The 23,727-nt window shown below is 42.4% G+C and overlaps 1 pseudogene across 1 annotated transcript in view; it reads left to right on the forward strand.

Moving 5' to 3' along the window:
* The window catches only part of LOC144688708 (rRNA N(6)-adenosine-methyltransferase ZCCHC4-like), a 93,373-nt pseudogene that overhangs the window by 59,840 nt on the left and 9,806 nt on the right, over nt 1-23,727 (forward strand). Inside the window, exons 5-9 of the transcript XR_013578461.1 lie at nt 2,910-2,982; nt 9,121-9,258; nt 12,827-12,921; nt 19,653-19,774; nt 20,778-20,853. The product of XR_013578461.1 is annotated as an rRNA N(6)-adenosine-methyltransferase ZCCHC4-like (transcript). The remainder of the gene's footprint in view (nt 1-2,909; nt 2,983-9,120; nt 9,259-12,826; nt 12,922-19,652; nt 19,775-20,777; nt 20,854-23,727) is intronic.

Below are 23,727 nucleotides of genomic sequence, written 5' to 3' on the forward strand. Positions count from 1 at the left end.
GAAAGGAACCTGAGTTCAGAGGAGTTTGAGCAGTTTCAGCTCAACTAGTGAATGAATATCACTTGACTAAACACATCTCCACCTTAGCCCCTGCTGAAACCCTTATCCATCCCCTTGTTGCCTCTGGATTTGACCATTCTAATGCTCTCCTCACAGACTCATTATGGCACAAAAGGAAGCCATTCAGCTTGTCAAGTTCATGCTAACTCTCTGTAGCGCAGTCCAGTTAGTCCCATTCCCCTGCTCTGTCGCCTGAATCCTGCAAGTTTATTTCCTTCAAATGCCCATCCAGATTCCTTTTGAAATCATTCATTGTATGCACATCTGCTGGCCTTGTAGGCAATGAGCTCCAAGTTATTACCACTCGCTGAGTAAAAAAGTTCTTCCTCACATCTCCTCTGCACCTCTTGCCCAAAACCCTGGTCCATGTACCATCAGCTAAACGGAACAGCTTTTTTAAAATCTACTTATCTAAACCTGTCATAATCTTGTATACCTCTATCAAATCTCCCCACACCCTCATCCCTGGAACCATTCTGGAAAATCTCTATTGCACTCTCTCAAAGATCCTCATATGGTGTCCAGAACTGGATGCAATTCTCCAGTTGTGGCCTAACCCACCGTGGACCCTCCATAAACTTGAGTGCTAAACTCTGTTGCCCATACCCTAACAAGTCCTGTTCACCCATTCCCCTGTGCCCCTTGACCTTCATTGGCTCCGAGTTGAGCTTTAAATTTCTCATCCTTCTTTTCAAATCGCTCTATTTCCTTTCCCTCCACCCCCGCCCGCCTTTTCTATAACGTCCTCCAGCCTTACAACCCTCTGAGGTCTCTCTGCATTCCTCCAATTCTGGCCCCTTCAGCATTCCTAATTTTAATCGCTCCACCATTGGTAGCCGTGCCTTCAGTTGTCCAGGCCCCATGCTCAGAAATACCCACCTTAAGCCTATCCATCTCTCTACCTTTTCTCCTTTAAGATATCCTTAAAATCTACTCTTTGACCAAGCTTTTGGTCATTTTTGATTAAAATTTCCTTATCTGACTTAATGTCAAATTTTATTTGATAATGCTCCTGTCAAGCAGCTTGAGATGTTTTATTACATTAAAGGTGCTATATAAAAACAAGTTGTTATTGCTTCTGTGAAGTGCCTTGGAACATTCTTCTATATTACAGGTACTATATAAATGCTAGTTGTTGTTATAATGACAAGTCTGAGGTAAGCGAAAGATTATTGGCGTGAGAGATGCAAATGCCACATGACTAGAAAAATACATTTTGTCCAGCAGTCCCCCCCAGTGCTCCCGTCCCTCTGCTAATTTGGGGAAATAAGCATTTATGTTCATATGAAGGTTATGCATACTAAGATAAAAGCAAAGCTCTGAAGAAGAGTCATACGGACTCAAAATGTTAACTTTGCCTTTCTCTCCACAGATGCTTTTAGGCCTTTTGAGTTTTTCCAGCATTTTCTGTTTTTGCAATGTATACTAATATTGCTTGTATCTAATTTAATATTGAACAGCCTGCAGAGAAAATCTAATTTCATAATTGATATAATATGTTTATATAAACATTTACCAGATGCTGAGGCCGGCAATTCATGCACTAACCCTGTGGTTGATAGTAAACTATGTACGGCCTCTAGGTGAGAGGACTGACACTTAGGGTTGATTTTTTAAAAATTCTTTGATGGGATGTGAGCATCGCTAACTAGGCCAGCATTTGTTGCCCACCCCTAATTGCCCTTGAATTCAGTGGCTTGCTAGGCCATTGCAGAGGACAGTTAAGAGTCAAGCACATTACGGTGGGTCTGGGGTCCCATGTAGCTCAGACTGGGTAAATTTCTTTCCCTAAAGGACATTAGTGAGCCGAATAGGCTTTTACAGCAGTCAATAATAGTTTCATTGGCACCATTACTGAGACTAGCTTTCAATTCCAGATTTATTAGTTGAATTTAAATTCCACCAGCTGGCGTGGTGGGATTTGAGCCCATGTCCCCAGAACATTAACCTGGGCCTCTGGATTACTAGTCCACTACGCCACCGTCTTCCCCCAATTACATGGTTTTTCCTGTTGTGTTGTTAGCAAACTCTCATAAATTACCCTGGCAAAGCGGTGAAAAATGGAACTGAGCTTAATCTTTCCATTCAGCACGTACTGGCTTTATGGTGGCAGAGCTGGATGATCACCCAGAAACGTGCCAGGTTGGAGTTTGGGTTATCAACTTTCAGGTAATCAAGGTGGCTGGTTGGCAAAAAGCAAATCGTTGGGGTTGGGGTGGGGTGGGGTGTGGTGGTGGATGGAAGATTTCTGGATTGGAAAAATGTGATAATCAAGCTTTTGACCACCCTTTATTGACTTGTATTTTTTTTGCTGTACACTGTGTAAAAAAAAAGACAAATTTTCATTTTATTAGTCCCTCCAACACCCTCAGGGCACTTCACAGCCAATGAATCATTTTTGTTAGTGTTTGTAGGGAAATGCAGCAGCCCATTAGCAGACAGGAAGGTCCCACAAACAACAATGAAATGGCTGGAATATCAAATTGTTTTTGTGGTGGTTGCAGGATATATTTTGGCCAGGCCATCAGAAGAGCTGCTGTGTTTTATTTCCGATATTATCACTGATGGAGCAGATGGGGCCTTTGTTTAACATTAGTCATCTAAATTTTGTGCTCAACTCCGGAAGGATTGATTGATGCTGACAGTGGGTGCAAAATGTGAGAAAATTACCAAGATCTCTGTACTGACAGATCTCTATCTCTATTTCTCACCTTGATGCATTAGATTAAAAAAATCCTCCAAAGAAGGTCCATTCTTAACTGTTGCTCTATTTAACATCCAGATCCCACAGCCTGTGTGCACAATTTGTGAGAATTCCTGCAATAATAAATCTTTTTTTTTGACTTTAGGTATTCCCAGTTTTATTCAGAGGAGGAGTTCTGCCACTACAACATGTTTAATCATTATTTCTTTGGGGGAAAGGTAGGTGCCAGCATGTATCTGATTAGATTGGTCGTTGCTACATAAGGTTTCCATAAAAGACTTTAATTGAAGTTTTGTTCAAATTAGTTCCTCAATGTCAATTTGAAGGAAGTGTTCTTATAGAAATATTCTTTGATTATGAAAATAATAATTTGCAAGTTCAGCACGTAGGGTTTCCTTGCCTGTCAACCATCCCAATAAAGGGGAGGAATCGCGAAGTGCTGCCAATAATTGCAGAGGGACCTGGGAGCTGAGCCAAAGCTGCCTAAAACCAGAAAAGTTTGCAGCCAAGTCAACCAGCAACTTGTCCCCATTGCAGTCAAGAATTAAAGAACACTTCTTAAGTGCAGCCAACCTTTACTGCCTATCTACCCTCTTTCCACACATCTCCACTTATAGATCTAAATTTCTCAATCTTCATCCAATGTAACTCTACACAATGCTGTGCGCACAAAGTGAACAATACCCTGGTTCAAGGTGAAAATATTTCCATTTAGGTATATAATTGACAGCTAGTTCACAATTCTGCAAGAGCAGTTTGGCCAGTAAAATGTGTTATATAATAATGCTTGTTATACATTCCATTAAAACCTTGGAAATGTTAGCAGTGGTCAAATGGAAAACAAAAGGAGAAGCTCACACTCTGTCACTGGGGGGGGGAGTTTTGAAGCAATGCATAACCGAACGCAAATGCAGGAACATTACATGGGCCTGAACTAACAGCCAGCCAGCGTGAAGCGCACGCTGAAAAGCTCGGTGCTGCCAGGATGGGGGTGAGAGGAGGGCGGGGGAATGAGATCGGCACGGGCGAGCGCTGACAGCTCCATGAACCCGGCAAATAATGTTTTTAAAATCAGAAAAAAAACGTCAAAGCATCACAATCAGGCGCCTGAACATATAGATTATAAAAGTGCTGTCCACCGATTTCTATTTTTATTTTATTTAATAACGGAAACCTCATCCTGCCCTTGGATGAGGTTTAATGAAAAATGTAAAGGCTGCCTGGCCGATTCACGCATTTGCGAACTGTAAGGTTGGATGGGCTACGTAAAATGACAGACAATTGTGCCGTTAATGGGCTTAATTGCCTTCTTAATTATCGGTGGGCACACTTCTGACTTTTGCACATACCCGCCGACCGAAATATCGCACAGGATGATGTTGAGCGCTCACCTGCTGTCATCTGGTGCAATTTCACGCCTGATTGGGTCGGGCGCTCGCCTGCCCAATCAGCATAAAATTCAACCCACAAAGTATTTGTACTTGTTCAATTAATTCCTATTATCTTGTGTAATTTGCAGTCCTGTTAAAGATTGTTCTCACATTTTGCTGCATTTTACAAACCTGGATAGAACAAGCTTTTGGTACAACACATTTGACATTTACTATATTCTGGGTTTCAATCGGCAGCTGGGGAACACTTTAAAGCAAAAGTAGTTTTCTCCCTGTTTAAGAAACTTCGATTTATACAGGTCCTTTTTTAAAATTAGTAAATCAATATCTAATTTTGCTAGGGACCTTCTGATGTGTGCCAGAACCACCTGAGGTTTGTAATTTTGTACATATGCCTTCTAGTTCTATAGAGAAGCCAGATTAGATAGTTTGCTTCCATCTTCACATTTCTACTCGGCGCTTTATTGACTTGAACCACTTTCCCTCTCATCCTTTCTTTCTCAAAGAAATCTAATTCATCCCTGTGACCCTCTTTAAGCCCTCTTTTACACTGGCACTGTTTTAGTTGGATTGAGGGATCGTTTCCAAAATTTACACTGGCAAGTCAGTTTCTATTGCTGAAGGCAGACTCTCAGATTCCGTTCTACATGTGTCTATGATTTTCCAGCTGGGATAAAGGAGTCAGATTTAGCAGTGCACTATGTTGTTCAAACCTCTTTTTCTGCACAGAGCTTCAGGTTGTTTCTTGAATTTATTTATACTGTTTGAATTAAAGCCTTTATTTAATTGGCAATTTATATTACATACATTACATACAAATACTTCATTTTGTACAATTCCATCTAAATTCCACGGTTACTCCCAATCTTTAAATTATATCCCTTACTTTTTGAAACTTTGCCCTTGTTATACTATCTTTTGCACTCTCCCTCACCCTGTTTTTCCCCCTCCCATGCCTCATTGGAAATGTTAATTATCTATTGATGCACATACATTATCGATTGCATTTTCTTTCATGCTTCAAGCAGTATTCATCCTTTAATCTAGTTTATCTCATAAGTTTCTCTCCAATTTATAGATTCTTGCCGTGACATTACTTAGACACCAGGCACACTGCTGATTAAGCTAGGTGCCTGGTGCTAGAGTTCCATTGTAGCTATTCAATTCCTGACTTGAGTAGGAACAAAATTAAGCACTGCAGAAACAACCTACCATTATTTTTTGTTTGTATACCTCTACTAGTAACTACACCAGTTGTAACTGGTCACTTTTCACAGTTTATTTGATGTTAATAGAGCTGAATACTGTATTTTATTTAGCTAAATACTGCATTTACCACATCCTGTGTAGCATCCAAAATAAAGTTTTATCTTACCTGTTCCCTTGGTCACTATCTGATTTTTCAAGAGATTCTTTTCTGCTGGTCTCAAGATCGATGGTAAAGCTGTCACACCCTTCTCTGTTCCCTACAGATTCTTAGACTATAAAGCAAACAGTACAAAGGTTGCACCTTTTTTATACCCAAGAGCTCTCATGTTTTCTATTCTGCTGTTCCTATTTTGCTCCTCCTCTGATTCCCTAGATCAAAGGGAGTATTGAGGCCCAACCAATACAAGTACATGTGCGGGTTAAACTGTGGAGTTTATAAGTGAAATATTTAAATTTCATTACAATTTAAACTAAATGCATATAGTGAGCAGCATCAGGGTGGATATTTTGAAATTGTATAAGGAAATTTGGCATTGAAATTGCCAGAGCTGGAGATTTTAGTTAATTAAAATTCTCTTGAGAATTTTTTATTTGGTTCTTTGCAATTGGTAGCGGAAAACAAGCAACATCGTCTTTTTTTGTCTCCTGACAACACTTAATGTGCTGCTGCTTGGACAGAATAGGCTTGATGTCTTGCTGCTGGTGATGAAACATAGTAATAGACTAGCTGGAGAATTCATATGTAATTCAGAACTCCTGAATTCAGACATAAACCAAAACTAAAACATTTATATGACAGATATAGCATAGTTCTAATTTTAATTTTTTATTGACTGTGGTATTTCAGTTTTAATATAGATTCTGCTCTTTAGGACCTGAGTCACCTTACTTTGACATTTATAGTATCTCATAATTGGCATGTGATTTGGTGCACTGTTACATCTTGTGACAAATCCTGTAAATTTCTATTCTTGTTAGGCATTGTGTAATTTGTTGCCTGATTGCCATAGTTTTGGATTAAAACCCCAGAGTCAGTGGAAATGTCCATTTCTAAGCAACAGCAAATTTGATGTGGTACAATTTCTTTTTTAAGCCACTAGGAAGGCCAGCATTTATTTTTATCTGGGAGCATCTGTGGAGAGAGAAACAGTTAATGTTTCATGTCATGACCTTTCATCATTAATTCTCTGTGAAATGGTGGTAAGCTGCACTTGGGCTGCTGCAGTCCATACGTTGATGTTACTCTCGCAGTGCTGTTTTGAAAGAAATGTAGTGAATGTCGCGTAAAAGGAATTCTGTAAAGCTGTTGACGAGGCACAACACAAGAAATAACTGGAGAAGATTAAAGATTATGGAATTTGGGGTAGGGTAGCAAATTGGATTGAAAACTGGTTAGAAGGATAAATGTGGTTTATGAATTTCAGTGCCAGTATGATGCTAGGTATGTAGGCCGTACATCCCAAAGGCTGGCGGATTGTATCAAACAACACGTCCCAGCCGCTGTTTGCAACGGACATGTGCAGACCGTACCCAACCAGCCCATGCTGGCAAAACCCATAACACAGTGTCCAACATGAGATGTGATTCCGTGATTGGACAACATTTGCTTAATTAATCCTCAGTGTGCTAAGAATTACACTGACAACCAGTTGAGGATTGTCAGTTGGGCTCGCAGTGTGGTGCATTTGCGTGTACTGGAAGCTACATATATTAACACACAGGGCCCTGCTCTTTGCAGACAGAACATCTACACACATAGGGCAGAATTTTTCCGTCGGTGAGCTGGGGGTGGGGCCCACTCGCTGTTGCGGGATGATGTCGGGGGGAACCCCCGATGTCATCCCGCCCCATTTAAATATTCAGGAAGGTGGGAGGACAGCGCAATCAACTGTTCGCCCACCGACCTGTCAATGGCCAATTGAGGACATTGACAGGGTAGTTAAACCAATTAAAGGCCCTGCCTGTCCAACCTTAAGGTTGGTGGGCAGGCCAGGAGCCCCAGCGGGCTTCTGAAAAATATTGAAACCTCATCCACCGGCGGGATGGGGTTTCATGTCTGTTTTTAAAAAGTTTAATAAAGTTTTTGTGATATTTATTAAAATGTCCCATCTCGTGTGACACTGCAGCGGTTCAAGAAGGCAGCTCACCACCACCTTCTCATGGGCAATTAGGGATGGGCAATAAATGCTGGCCCAGCCAGCGAAGCCCATATCCCGTGAATTAATTTTTAAAAATTAGACTTACAGTCTTTGTGGGGGATGAAGACCAACATTGATTGACTGGATCAAATGCCGGTGTCCATACTTTAAATTCTTTCTAATTCTCTAAATTTTCACCACCCATCACTTTAACTGCTTACGATTTTCAGAATTCAAGTTGCACCAATACTGGTTAACCTATCAAAGCATGCAATTCTGTTTCTAACAAACTCTTCCCCCCCCCCCCTCTTTTCGCATTATCTTAAATTAAATTTTATTGTGCCTCTATTATTCTGCTGCATTACACAATTAATTTATTAATACGCTACAAATTTAAAAGCAAGTTTTCTCACAGCTCGTGCCTTCATTACTTAGTAGTATTAGTTAGGCTATCTCACCTACTAATAACACTACCTGTGTTCCAGCTCGGCCTCTCCATGTACTCGTGGAATCATATTGCAAGGGAGGCAGCCATTTGGCTCATTGTGCCAGTGTTAGCTGTTTGAAAGAGCTATCCAATTAGTTCTACTCCTTTCTGTCTCTCCATAGCTCTGTAAATTTATCCTCTTCAAATATTCATATAGTAACTTTAAAAAAGTTACTATTGAACCTGCTTCCACCGTCATGCATTTCAAATCATCTTTTAAAAAATAGATTCTCCTTTTCTTGTCCTGACCTTGGTCAATTACTTTTACATCTTTGTCCTCTGGTTCCTGATACCCTCACTAGCGGAAACAGTTTCTTCCTATTTACTGTCAAAACCTTAACTTCAGATCTCCTCTTAACCTTCTCTGCTCTAAGGAGAACAATCCCAGTTTCTCTAGACTCTCCACTTAATTGAAGTCATGTGCTGTTGCTGACATATTCCTCAGGACTGTGTTGATCCCTTTCTTGCTTTTTTTTCTACCTTTCCACAGTTATGACAAAATATAGAATCATGAGGCTTGAATAGATAGTAAGAAAGCATTGTGTTGATCGAGCTTGACCTGTAACACATCACCACTTTGCATTGTTATGATATTACCATCTGCCTCCGTCTCTAAAAAGGAGGGAGGAATTAAAGCAGCTCAATTCAGCTGATTGTGAATTGAATTAAATTGGGACAGTGTGTATTGTTTTTGTTAATTATTTCATGGTGTTCCCTCTTAGCCATGCCCAGGAGCAAATTTAAAAATATCTGCTTGTAACCAAAGCCAAAGAGATGGGTACCTTTTAAACAGTGACTTAATTTGCATGTTGCATCATATTATTCAATATCAATCTATTGTTTCCAAAGATAAATGCTCCTTATTTGGGTCTTTTCAACATCTACAGTTCTACATGTTGAGAAAATCTTTTATTTCCATTACATATATTACAATGTGTTACTGGTGTTACACAGTTAAAAAGCAAGGAAGTTGTCATAAAGTTATAACTCCTGCATATCAAAGTACTAATGTTTTTAATACTTGTTTCATGTTTCTTTTTTTAAAAAATGTAATTGTCTGTAAATCTGGAAAACTTGTTTGAAAATTGCATATATGCCTGTACACTGATTTACTTTATTAACTTTCCATAGTCTGCCTCTGAAGCATTTCAAACCTTATGTCAAGACAAAGGAGAGTCTATTTTTATGGTGACTGACCCACCATTTGGCGACCTGGTGGAGGCTCTGGCCCACAGCTTCAAAAAGATTGGAAGATTTCACGGAATGAAAGTTTGGAATCTCAGTATAATGTGTATTCAGATGTATGGTGGAGGAATATTTTGCACTTGGGAATATAGAAACATTTGGAATAGAAGTAGGCTAGGCAGCTTCTGAAGTATGTTTATCATTATTTAATTGGTTCACTGAAGAACTATGTCTTACTCGGGGTCCTTATTAATTCCAATTACCTACCTGTAATCCATATCCTTTGATACTAATACCTAACAAATATCTGTCGTCCTTTGTTTTCAAAACTAATTGTCATCACATTGATGGGGGAGTATGTTCCAGATTTCTATCACCCTTTTGTGTAAGAAAGTACTTCCTGATTTCATTCCTGGATGGCTTAGCTCTAATTTTAAGATTTTTGTCCCCTTTTTCCTGATTTCCCCACCAAAGGAAGTGGCTTCTCCAGACCAATCCTATCAAATCCTTTTAACATTTTAAGCATCTTAATCAGATCATCCCTCAATCTTTTTTACTCGAGGAAAAAGAGGCCAAGTTTCTGCAGCTTGTCCTCATATCTTAACTCCCTAAACCCTGCTATTGTTCTATTGAATGTGTGTTGCACCCCTTCTGAGGACAACATATACTTCCTGAGTGCAGTGCCCAAAACTGAATGTAGTTCTCCAGATGGAGTTTGAGCAAGGGTCTGTACAACTGAAGGGTAATTTTCTCCTGTAATTTAGTTTATGCACTATGCATCAAGCTCTAGGTCATTAATGTATATCAGGAAGAAGAAAGGTCCCAACACCGACCCTGGGGAACTCCAATACAGACTTTTCTCCGGTCCAAAAACATCCACTAGCCACTACCCTGTTTCATGTCACTCAGCCAATTTCATATCCACGTTGCTACTGTTCCTTTCATTCCACGAGCTCTAACTTTCCTCACAAGTCTGTTGTGTGGCACTTTATCAAATGCCTTTTGGAAGTCCATGTACACCATATCAATAGCATTACCCTCAACAATCCTCTCTACTACCTTTGTGAAAAAAACTCTAGCAAGTTAGCTAAACACAATATGCCCTTAAGAAATTCATGCTGGCTTTCCTTAATTACCCACATTTGTTCAAGTGACTTTTAATTTTGTCTCGAATTATTGGTTCTAGAAGCTTCCCCACCAGTGAAGATAAACTGAGTTGCTGGGCTTATCCCCTCTGAACCTTCTATTTTCAACCTGGTTCTCTGTTGTCTTGTGCACCTGACATCTGTCATAAACATACTTTGTGTTCTTTATCTTAATTTCTATTGCTTTTGTCATCCAGGGGGCTCTGGATCTGTTTGCCCTACCTTTCTCCTTCGTGGGAGTATACTGTGACTGTGCCTGATCTATCCCTTTAAAGGTAGCCCATTATTCATGTTTTCCTAGCAACTGATTCCCATTTATTGGGCCCAAATCCATTCTCACGTGATTGAAGTCGGCTTTCTCCCAGTTAATTATTCCTCCTCTGGATTGTTCTCTGTCTCTACCTAGCCCAACCTAAACCTTATGATACACTGATCACTGTCCCCTAAATGTTCTCCTACTGACATTGATCCACTTGGCCCACCTCATTCCCAAGAATCAGGTCTAGCAGTGCCTCCTTCCTTGTTGCACTGGAAATATACTGCTGTAGAAAATTCTCCTGAACGCACTCTAGAAACTTTTTCCTCTCTGTGTCCTTTACTACTATCCCAGTCTATATTCAGATAATTAAAGTCCCCCATTATAACTGCTCTAGCACCTCTTTGTACTTCCCTTGCAAATTTATTCCTCTATACCTTTCCCGCTATTTGGTGGCCTATAGACTACACTGAGCAACGTAATTGCAGCTTTTTTGTTCCGTAGCTCCAGCCAAATTGATTCTGTCCTTGACCTGCCTGGGATACCCTCTTTCTCCAGCACTGCAAAAATATTTCCACCCCTCCCCCTTTCTTTCCTGAACACCCTGCATCCAGGAATATTTAACACCAGTCCTGCCCTTTGAGTCAGGCCTTTGTCATAGCCATAACATCATATTTCCACATGGCAATCTGTGCCGTAACTCGCCAATCTTATTGACCACGCTTCATGATTACATAGTAACTCTGATTTAGATTTTACTTTCTCCCTAACTCTGAATCCACCTAATAATTTGCTATTCCCTACTCTGGTGTTCTCCATCCCTCCCAGTATTCTGTGCACCATGGTATTCCTCTCTGATAATACCTCCTGCTTTCCTCACCCCTGCCAATTTAGTTTAAACCCTCCCCAATAGCATAAGATAAGGCATGAACCCAGTTTGTATGATTCCATGCTAAAGTGCATCAAAAGGTCTCTGGATGCAAATTTTAAAATATCTTTGGGTATGGAAGCAAAGTATACCAGTATCTTTTCACAATGTTCTTGTGATGTAGTTCTTAATGCAGCGATGGCAAAAATGAATGAGATAAAGAGTATGGGGGAAATTATTGGGTAGGAGAGGGGATGTTTGAAGAGAACAACTGCCAGTTCTCACTGGTCCAAATGGGCTTCGCGATCTGGATGTCAATTCAGATCAGTTAGTTGGTTCATTTATAATATCAAAATTGTTATATTTACTGACATTGTTTTTTGCTCTGATTTTGGAAGCCATGAGCCGCCTTGTCAGCCATTTATGCTTCTTGATCTTGCTTCTTTAGTCTTGACAGTAGACTTGTTGGCAGTTTTTCATGAGTCTGTGAATCTGCCATCACATAAGAATAAGCATATAGTAGTTTAAATGGTGAGTGTCAGCTGCTGATCTTTCTGGGATCAGAACAAATTCAACAGCAGTGTAAAAGCAGGTAAATTGAACTTAACTGAAATTTAATGTTTTTTGTAAAGAGAGCCTTGTCTGCAGATCTGTAATGGAATCACATGTAGGTAGTTTAGCAGAACCACAGCTAATCAGAATACTTTGATTCCTATGTTGAGATGGCCAAGGCAATATCACCTGTTTGGAACTGTTACCCAGGTATGGATTTGTGTGCATAGATATTGAAAGAGCTACTAATTATTCCCACTCTCTGTCCTCATAGCCCTGCAGATTTTTCCTTTTCAAGTATTCAGCCAGTTACCTTTTGAAGGTTGCTGTCAAACCTGCTTCTGCTGCCCTCGCAGGCAATGCATTCCAGATCATACCAATTTACTCAGTTTAAAAAAAAAGTTCTCCTCATCTCCTGCCTGGCTTTTTACCCATCAAAGGATTAATCCAGCTGACATTTTGACCTCCTTCAAATTGCCTCTCAATCTCCTGTATTCAAGGAATGCCACCTGTCTTCATAATTTACACTTCTGAGCCCCACCACACAGAACATGAGGCTGTTACAGCTCAGCATCGTTTACTGAGAGAATGCATGGCAGTTGCCGTAATTTCAGCCTCGATTTTTCATTTTATTTGAAATTTACACCATCAGTAAATACTTCATGAAAAGGTATCAACTGGTAGAGAGACCAGGGGCTGAGCACATTTCAGCTGTTTAAAAAAAAGGGAAGAACTTGCAGTGATGTAGGTAAATGGCCACTTCTTATTTTGTGCTTATTCTGAGGAACTTGGCACTTCAATGTTTTCTCATTATGTCTTGTTTTCACTCAGTTGATGATGAGTTGCCAATGTTTTGGATTTTTCCATACTTCTTTGAACTTCGCATTCTGCAATGTTTCCCAACTTTGAGCATGCTGGACTACCAGGTGAGCATCTTCTTGGTATATCTGGCGATCCCACTGTCTGCAAACGGTACGTTTTGTTAAGATCCAATGCAAGCTTAAATTTTAGATCAGTGACACAAATCGACACATGTTAATCTGCAACTAGTATTTTTTGATATGGATCAAAGAAGCTGAGATAGAGATTAGTAAACATGTAGCCCCACAGGGGCTGAGTTTTAAATGTAATTTGTCTTTTAGGTGGTAAAACTGATGGATCTTCCTGAACAAGGGAGCTTGAATTTCATTTACAGGACCATTAAACAGCAGGAGCAGAAGGTATCATACTCTGCCCCCGGTCCATTTGTGTGGTCATTATGAATGGAGAGCGAACAGAGACCCATGTGATATGCAGTGTAGTCTGATGTATGTTTGTATCCCATTCTGGCAATCAGATTTGGTACAGCAGCAGTGCTTCCCTCCCTGCACTTCTTCCCATTTTTATTTCAGAATAACCACAAAGATTAGCCCTTGGTCTTGCACATGACAGGTGGGAAGGGGCATGTGGGGGTGGTGGGTTTTGAGAGCAAGCATTTCCATTGCAAAGCTAGAAGTTCTGAGCTGTGAAAAAGCCCAGCGTGGACACATGTTTCGTATGTCACTATCTGGACTTGGCTGTCCCCGCTCTGCACTGAGAGTGAACTTTAACGCCAACCTCCGAAGAACACTTCCAAGCCGCCATTTGTGTGCATCAATCAAGCAATGTTTATAACTTCTGGCCTAGGATATTTTGTGCCCAAGTCCTGATGTACCATAAGACCATAAGACATAGGAGCAGAAATTAGGCCAGTCGGCCCATCGAGTCTGCTCCGCCATTCAATCATGGCTGATAAGTTTCTCAACCCCATTCTCCCGCCTTCTCTCCGTAACCTTTGATCCCCTTACCAATCAAGAACCTATCTATCTCGGTCTTAAATGCACTCAATGACCTGGACTCCACAGCCTTCTGTGGCAATGAATTCCATAGATTCACCACTCTCTGGCTAAAGAAGTTTCTCCTCATCTCTGTTCTAAAAGGTCTTCCCTTTACTCTGAGGCTGTGCCCTCGGGTCCTAGTCTTTCCTACTGATGGAAACACCTTCCCCATGTCCACTCTATCCCGGCCTTTCAGTATTCTGTAAGTTTCAATCAGATCCCCCCTCATCCTTCTAAACTCCATCGAGTATAGACCCAGAGTCCTCAAAAGTTCTTCATATGTTAAGCCTTTCATTCCTGGGATTGTTCTCGTGAACCTCCTCTGGACCCTCTCCAGGGCCAGCACATCCTTCCTGAGATTCGGGGCCCAAAATTGCTCACAATATTCTAAATGTGGTCTGACCAGAGCCTTATAAAGCCTCAGCAAAACATCCCTACTTTTATATTCTAGTCCTCTCGCAATAATTTTACAAGGATGGTTTTGGGGGAGTCCAGTCATGCAACGGTTATAATATGTTAATGAGAGTGTGACCAGTCCTTGTCCAATTTTGCAAGTTTAAATGAGGCTCTGTACAGAGTTTCTCACAAAAATGTTGGGTGCACCAGGGTTTTTTTGAGCAGCACAGTGCTGAATTTGTTCACCTTGCATCCTTACTTTGTTACTTCAACCCCAGCCTGTGAAGTGACATACGCTACTATTGACACCTAGGTTTACTGATATCAGAATGATCTATTGCCAGAAGGGGCCAGACAAGGAAAGATTTGTAGATCTTTAATGGTTTCTGTGTGGGCCTTGAGGACCAGTAATACTGCTTTGGGGCCTCGCAAGGAAACCTTGCTGCTCCCAATCTCAGCATTTTTCTCCCTTTCCCAAGTGATGACTGTTTACCTTCCACCATTAGAACTTAACCTTCGGTCCTGGGGACCTTTCCCTGGTTGACCTTCTGCCACTTCAATTCCCACTGCCACCTGCTGCTCTCCACATTGGGATTGGGGGTAGCACTCTTGGGGTAGAATTTTGCCGACGGCGAGCAGGGGGCGGGGCCTGCTCGCCGACGCGTAAAATGACGCGGGATGATGTTGGGCGGAAACCCCGACGTCATCCCGCCCCACTTAAATTTTCAGGAAGGCGGGGGCGCAGCGAGATCAGCTGTGGGCCCGCCGACCTGTCAATGGCCAATTGAGGCCATTGACAGGACCATTTAAACAATTAAAGGACCTGCCCGTCCAACCTTAAGGTTGGTGGGCAGGCCAGGAGACCCAGTGGCAAATAGAGAAAACATGAAACCTCATCCACCGGCGGGATGAGGTTTCATGCAGGGTGTTAAAAATTTTAATAAAATTAATCTGTAAATTATGAACATGTCCCAAATCATCTGAAATTGTCACATGAGGGGGACATGTTATGGAATTTTTTTTTTCTATTTTTAATATTGTTCAAAGTGGAAGCGATCTCCCTGAGGCTGCACTTAGCCTTAGGGAGATGTGCGCTCTTTCGTGCGCATGCGCGAAAGAGCGCACTCTTGCTTTTAGGGAATCACCCCGCCCGCACAGGAAGCGCACAGCGCTTCCCGCCGGACGTCACGCTGGGCGGGCCTTAATTGGCCTGCCCATGTAAAATGGCGACAGGGCCCGCTTCGCTGGCGGGGATCGACTCCCCGCCCACCAGAGATTGGGTCAGGCCCACCCGCCCGACAGGCAGAAAATCCTGCCCTCGGAAAAATTGTAATCAAGTCAGGTAATGTTACACTGAGTTTAAAGTAGCTTTTGCCTCAGGCTGGTATGACGTTAGTAGTTGATCGCTTTGTGATCAAGTTTTTACTTTTCCTATAGCCAATTCCAAAAATATTTCAGAATTGGATAGCACGCCTGTGTTTAATGGTACCTGTGCTACGAACGCCCTTGTTTTTATTAAGCTTATAGAAATGGGGCTGAGGTGTTAATGTTTCTGTATCAACTGTCTTTTTGGCCTTTTCAAGTGAAATTCCCAGTTGTTGCTGAATTAAGAACAGTTTTGTGCTGAGGGCCTCTCAAGCACTTTAATGTAGTAGAAATAGTTTTTTCATGCTAATTGTCTGTTCTCTTCCTCTCCCTTGAAAATATTGACTCTCTGTTGGGGACTTTACACTCCATTGCTTTTGACATATTCTTCATGTGCGGAGCTTGAGGCTAAATTATTGCTCTAACCCTCGTAACTCAGATTAGGAAATTTAACATGTTGCTTTTAGTGTGTGGAAGAACTGGAATTTCTACCCAACCCTCGCCAATGTAAGAGATTATTTAGTGTGTTTGTCCTGGGGCAGGCTTGGTTGGGGATTGCAAGACATATGAATGAGCAGCTTTTAAATGACTGCAGTGTAATTTTAACAGGGGAAGCTGTAATATGAGTCAGAACAGTTTTCTAATTGTTTGAAACCGTAGAGTGGTACATGGTGCAGCACTGCAGCTTTGGATGTTTCGGGACTGAGACATATTGCAGGTGGTATACCAAAGGAAAGAGTCTCTATTTGGGGCTGAAGGTCTTCCTCTGGTAAAAACCGAGGGAACAGCTGCATGGCTGGTGGCTGGTGACCAAGTCAATGCATTCATTTGTACCTGACTGTAAATAAGGAAGAAATAAGGAAACTGTGGACTGTTGCCCTTCAACATTCTTTTACAGGAGCCAGCTTGCTGGTTTAAAAATCCCAGCAAGTAGAGTTCTGTGTTTGGCAATGTGGGCAATCTGCTGTATTCTTAGCATCTACTTTGTGTAGATTTTTGAATCGAGTTCTTTTTCTGGGCATTACAACAACAAAGCAAAGTTTAAATTTAACCACAGCTGAAATATTTTAAATATTAGGTAAAAAGGTTGAGTTAAGGGTGAGCATTGATACGTGGAATTGTGATATAGTAACCATCACTGAGACGTGGTTAAGGGAGGGGCAGGATTGGCAGCTCAACATTCTGGGATATAGAATCTTCAGGCGAGACAGGGGAGGGGGTAAAAGAGAAGGAGGCATTGCATTATTAGTTAAGGACTCAGTTGCTCCAGTAAGGAGAGATGATATCTTGGAGGAGGCATCGAATGAAGCTTTGTGGGTAGAGCTTAGGAATAAAAAAGGGGCAGCCACATTGTTAGGTGTTTATTATAGACCCCCAGATAGTCAGCTGGAAATTGAGGAGCAAATATGTGCACAATTTGTGGAAGTGTGTAAAATCAATAACAATAGGGTAATAATATTAGGTGATTTCAACTTTCCCAACATTAGTTGGGATAGACATAGTGTTAAGGGCTTGGATGGAGTGGATTTCTTGAAATGTGTACAGGAGAACTTTTGAGGTCAATATGTACAGGGTCCAACAAGGGACGGCGCAGTGCTGGACCTAATTCTGGGGAGTGAAGCTAGATAGGTGGCTGGGGTGGTGGTGGGGGAGCATTTTAGTGATAGCAACCACAACATGGTACAATTTAAGCTTGTTATGGACAAAGAAATCGGCAAGTTGCAAAAAAATGTTTTGGATTGGGGGAGAGTGGATTTTAGTAAAATAAGGCAGGATCTGGCCAAGGTAGACTGGGAACAGTTACTTGTGGGGAAATCTACAGAGGAGCAGTGAGGGGTGTTCAAAAAGGAAATGGGGAGAGTACAGGCTCAACATGTTCCCTCTAGGGTGATAGGAAGGAGTAACAAGCCCAGGGAACCATGCATGACCAGAGATATTCAAGATACGATGAGAAGGAGAAGAGAGGCTTTTAGCAAGTACAAGGGAAGCAAATCAGCGGAGGCATTAGTGGAGTACAGAAAGTGCAGGGTGGAGCTTAATAAAGCAATTAGGAGAGCCAAGAGGGGATATGAGAAAGCTCTGGCTGGTGAAAGTAGGGAAAATCCCAAGATATTCTATAAGTATATCAATGGGAAGAGGATAACCAGGGAAAGAGTAGGGCCCATAAGGGACTAAGGGTGGAGCCAGAGGACATCGGTAGAGTGTTGAACGAATACATCACATCCGTCTTCACCCATGAGAATGAGGATGAAGGTACCGACCTCGGGGAGAGAGACTGCGAGGTTCTTGAGCAAATTGATATAGGGAGCGACAAGGTATTGGAGGTGTTGACAGGCTTAAAAGTGGACAAATCTCCAGGTCAGGATGATTTGTGTCCCAGACATGCTGAGGGAGGCAAGGGAGGAGATCGCAAGGGCTCTGACCCAACTTTTTAATTCCTCTCTGGCCACGGGGGAGGTGCCAGAGGACTGGAGAACAGCTAATGTGGTTCTGCTATTTAAGAAGGGTTGTAGAGATAAGCCAGGGAACTAGCTCCACTTGGAGAGGCAAGGTTTGATCAGAGATAGTCAGCATGGCTTTGTCAGAGGGAGGACATGCCTAACAAATTTGACTGAATTTTTTGAAGAAGTGACCAGGTGTGTAGATGAGGGTAGTGCAGTTGATGTAGTTTATATGGATTTCAGCAAAGCCTTTGACAAGTCCCACATGGGAGACTTATAAAGAAGGCAAATGCACATGGGATACAGGGTAGTTTGATAAGGTGGATTCAAAATTGGCTTAGTTGTAGGAGGCAGAGGGTGATGACAGAAGGAAGCCTTAGTGACTGGAAGCCAGTGTCCAGTGGTGTACCACAGGGATCTGAACTGGGTCCCCTATTATTTGTCATTTATACAAACGACATAGATGACTATGTGGGAGGTAGGATTAGTAAGTTTGCGGATGACACAACGATTGGCCGGGTGGTTAACAGTGAGGTTGAGTGTCTTGGGTTACAGGAAGTTATAGATGGGATGGTCAAATGGGCAGATAAATGGCAGAGGGAATTTACCCCTGAAAAGTGTGAGGTGATACACTTTGGAATGAGTAATCTGACAAGGAAGTATTCAATGAATGGCATGACACTAGGAAGTTCTAAGGAACAAAGGGACCTTGGCGTGTGTGTCCATAGATCTCTGAAGGCGGAGGGGCATGTTAGTGGGGTGGTGAAAAAGGCATATGAGACACTTGTCTTTATCAATCGAGACATAGATTACAAAAGTAGGGAGATCATGTTGGAGTTGTATAGAACCTTGGTGAGGCCACAGCTGGAGTACTGTGTGCAGTTCTGGTCGCTACATTATAAGAAGGATGTGATTGCACTAAAGTGGGTGCAGAGTAGATTCACCAGGATGTTGCCTGGGATGAAACATTTAAGTTATGAAGAGAGATTGGATAGACTCGGGTTGTTTTCATTGGAGCAGAGAAGACTGAGGGGTGACCTGATCAAGGTGTACAAGATTATGAGGGGCATGGACAGGGTGGATAGAGAGCAGCTGTTTCCCTTAGTTGAAGGTTCAGCCATGAGGGTACATAAGTTCAAGGTGAGGGGCAGGAGGTTTAGGGGGATGTGAGGAAAAACTTTTTTACCCAGAGGGTGATGATGGTCTGGAATGCACTGCCTGGGAGGGAGGTGGAGGCGGGTTGCCTCACATCCTTTAAAAAGTACCTGGATGAGCACTTGGCACGTCATAACATTCAAGGCTATGGGCCAAGTGCTGCTAAATAGGATTAGGTAAGTAGGTCAGCTGTTTCTCGGTGCAGACTCGATGGGCCGAAGGGCCTCTTTTGCAATCTGTGATTCTGTGAAAGATTGGATTAAGTGTCATGAAATATTTTTTTCAAGGAATGAGTCATGTGTAAGTAATATATTAATAGATTTGATAATGTTGTATTTATAGTTTGGAACTAATGCACGTGTGAATTGGAGGTGGAGGAACTCTTCAGATAAACTGAAAGAATAGATGGTACCTGAAAGTCAATAATCATGATTTTAATTTTAGGTGGATTATGATAACCATGCATTATACAAGCATGGGAACACTGGTCGAAAACAATCTCTAGTGCGGATATTTACCAACCTTCCTCCTAAAGACATTATTTTGCCTGCTGAAGAAGGGTACAGGTAAGTTCTAGGCTCAAAGACTGTCACCTGGTGAAAATGTTTTCGTGTTCTAATTAAATGCCCTTAACTCAAAATACCCTGTATCAGAGTGACAACCTGAGTGAAAAGGTTCTTATCGTAAATGTTTTAACAATAAGTTACCAGGGAATGCAATTGAAGTTTTTAAAGTTCCATGCAATGTAACGAATGTCAGGACTGCAGCTTCCCAACCTCCCAGAGCAAGGATCTCATCGTGTCCTCATAGCTCATGACGGTGGTTTGGTCTGAACTGATGACATTGGGAAACAAACCAAGAAGCAGACGAGAAGAGTTATTCATCAAGAACACAAGAAATAGGAGCAGGAGATCACACAGCCCATCAAGCCTGCTCCACCATTCAATACGATCATGGCTGATCTTAGACTTCAACTCCTTATACCCCTTAATTCCCTGAGAGATCAAAAACCTGTCTATCCCAGCCTTAAATGTATTCAACGATGGAGCATCCACAATCCTCTAGGGTAGAGAACTCCAAAGATCCACAACCCTTTGAGTGAAGTAATTTCCCCTCATCTCAGTCCTAAATAATTGGCCCCTTATCTTGAAACCGTGTCCCTGTGTTTTAGATTCCTTGACCAGTAGGAACAATCTCTCCATGTCTACCCTTTCAAGCCTCTTCAGAATCTTGTATGTTTCAATGAGATAACCTCTAATTCTTCTAAACTCCACACAATATAAGTCCAATTTACTTGCCTTCTCATCAAGGGGCAACCCCCTCATCCCGGGGACCGATTTAATGAACCTTTGCTGTACTGCCTCCAATGCAAGTTGTATCTACTTCAATCACTCTGTCTCTATCCTTATGTGACTCACTTACTTTAACGGTTGCTAATTAACTTTAATCAAGCGAGTCAATATTTATAATTTTGCTCAAGTTGGCAAAATAGTTTCATGTTTAAAAACACAGATGCGTATTCGCTGGCTTTGAGTTGCACTTTTACAAATTCCTGCCTTTTTCCCCTAGGTTCTGTTCACTTTGTCAGCGATATATATCCTCGGCAAACAGACACTGTGAGATATACCAAGCCTGTACGTCTAAAGTAAACAAATTTTTACTTGTGCCACTTGGAGACAATCTTAGTTTTACATTATGATTTAACACATTACACAATTTTGGTAAATTATCCCGGTGAATGAAGCAAAATGCTTTGACAAGTGCCCAAAGTGCTTTGATAACTGTCTTGGAAACTCTATATGGTACAACTTACAAGACTGACTTGCATCATTTTTAGACACTGCAGTACTTTGGAAATTGTTATACTTTTCTCTACTTTCTTTCCTCTGCCCTCATGTCCTTTCCAAGCTCACTTTGTCCATGCGACCCACTTCCTACTCCCTTGATCCTATTCCCACTAAACTGCTGACTACCAACTTTCCCTCCTGGCTTCCATTTAGCAGATATTGTTAAGTTGCCTCTCTTCGGGTGTTGTCTCTCTCATGTTTAAATCTGCTGTCATTTCCCCCCCTCCTCAAAAACAAATCTTCATCCTACTGTAGTTGTATGCTACTGCCCCATCTCCATCCTCCCTTTCCAAATTCCTTCAAGGTGTTGGTGCCCAAATCCCTGCCTATCTTTCCCAGAATTCCATGTTTGAGTCCCTACCACAGTTCTGAAATGGCTCTTATCAAAGTCACAAGTAACATCCTATGTGACTGTTATGAACGTAAACTTTCTCCTCTCGTCCTTCTCAACCTGCCTCCAGCCTTTGACACAGTTGACCACACCATCCTCCTCCAACACCTCTCCCCTGTCACCCAATTGAGTGGAACTGTTCTCATCTCGTTTCATTCTTATCAATCTAATTGTAGCCAGATAATAATCTGAAATGGTTCCCATACAGTTGGCTCTGGTTTTTTTTTAAATTCATTCACAGGATGTGGGGTTCGCTGGCTAGGCCAGCATTTATTGTCCATCCCTACTTGCCCTTGAGAAGGCGGTGGTGAGCTGCCTTCTTGAACCGATGCAGTCCACAGTAGGCACCCACAGTGCTGTTAGGAAGGGAATTCCAGGATTTTGACCCAGCAACAGTGAAGGAATGGCAATATATTTCCAAGTCAGTGGTGAGTGACTTGGAGGGGAATTTCCAGGTGGTGGTGTTCCCATCTATCTGTTGCCTTTGTCCTTCTAGGTGGCAGCGGTCGTGGGTTTGGAAGGTGCTGTCTAAGGAGCCTTGGTGAATCCCTGCAGTGCATCTTGTAGATGGTACACACTGCTGCTACTGTGTGTCGGTGGTGGAGGGAGTGAATGTTTGTGGATGTGGTGGCAGTCAAGCGGGCTGCTCTGTCCTGGACGGTGTTAAGCTTCTTGAGTGTTGTAGGAGCTGCACTCATCCAGGCAAGTGGGGAGTATTCCATCACATTCCTGACTTGTGCCTTGTAGTTGGTGGACTTTGGGGAGTCAGGAGGCGAGTTACTCATCGCACGATTCCTAGTCTCTGACCTGCTCTTGTCGCCACAGCATTTATATGGCTAGTCAAGTTCAGTTTCTGGTCAATGGTAACCCCCAGGATGTTGATAGTGGGGGATTCAGTGATGGTAATGCCATTAAACATCAAGTGGCGATGGTTGGATTCTCTCTTGTTGGAGATGGTCATTGCCTGACATTTGTGTGGCGCAAATATTACTTGCCACTTGTCAGCCCAACCTGGATATTGTCCAGGTGTTGCTGCATTTGGACATGGCCTGCTTCAGTATCTGAGGAGTCGCGAATGGTGCTGAACATTGTGTAATCATCAGCGAATATCCCCTCTTCTGACCTTATGATGGAAGGAAGGTCATTGATGAAGCAGCTGAAGATGGTTGGGCGTAGAACACTATCCTGAGTAACTCCTGCAGTGATGTCCTGGAGCTGAGATGACTGACCTCCAACAACCACAGCCATCTTCCTTTGTGCTAGGTATGACTGCAGCCAGCAGAGAGTTTTCCCCCTGATTCCCATAGGCTCCAGTTTTGTTAGGGCTCCTTGATGCCAAGCTCTGTCAAATGCTGCCTTGATGTCAAGGGCAGTCACTCTCATCTCACCTCGGGAGTTCAGCTCTTTTGTCCATGTTTGAACCAAGGCTGTAACGAGGTCTGGAGCTGAGTGGCCCTGGCGAAACCCAAACCCAAACTCATCAGTGAGCAGGTTATTTCTAAGCAAGTGCCGCTTGATAGCACTGTTGATGACCCCTTCCATTGCTTTACTGATGATCGAGAGCAGATTGATGGGGCAGTAATTGGCTGGGTTGGATTTGTCCTGCTTTTTGTGTCCAGGACATACCTGGGCAATTTTCCACATAGCCGGATAGATGCCAGTGTTGTAGCTGTACTGGAACAGCTCGGCTAGGGGCGCGGCAAATTCTGGAGCACAAGTCTTCAGTACTATTGCCGGAATGTTGTCAGGGTCCATAGCCTTTGCAGTATCCAGTTGTTTCTTGACATCACGTGGAGTGAGTCAAATTGGCTGAAGACTGGCATCTGTGATGCTGGGGACCTCTGGAGAAGGCCAAGATGGATCATCCACTCGGCACTTCTGGCTGAAGATTGTTGCGAATGCTTCAGCCTTATCTTTTGCACTGATGTGCTGGGCTCCTCCACCATTGAGGATGGGGATATTTGTGGAGCCTCCTCCAGTGAGTTGTTTAATTGTCCACCACCATTCATGACTGGATGTGGCTGGACTGCAGAGCTTCGATCTGATCAGTTGGTTGTGGGATCACTTAGCTCTGTCTATCATTTGCTGCTTATGCTGCTTGACACGCAAGTAGTCCTGTTTTATAGCTTCACCAGATTGACACCTCATTTTTAGGTATGCCTGGTGCTGCTTCTGGCATGCCCTCCTGCACTCTTCATTGAACCAGGGTTGATCCCTTGGCTTGAAGGTAATGGTAGAGTGGGGGATATGCCAGGCCATGAGGTTACAGATTGTGTTCGAG

This window comes from Cetorhinus maximus, chromosome 1 (assembly GCF_964194155.1).
Source record: "Cetorhinus maximus chromosome 1, sCetMax3.hap1.1, whole genome shotgun sequence".
Taxonomy (NCBI): domain Eukaryota; kingdom Metazoa; phylum Chordata; class Chondrichthyes; order Lamniformes; family Cetorhinidae; genus Cetorhinus; species Cetorhinus maximus.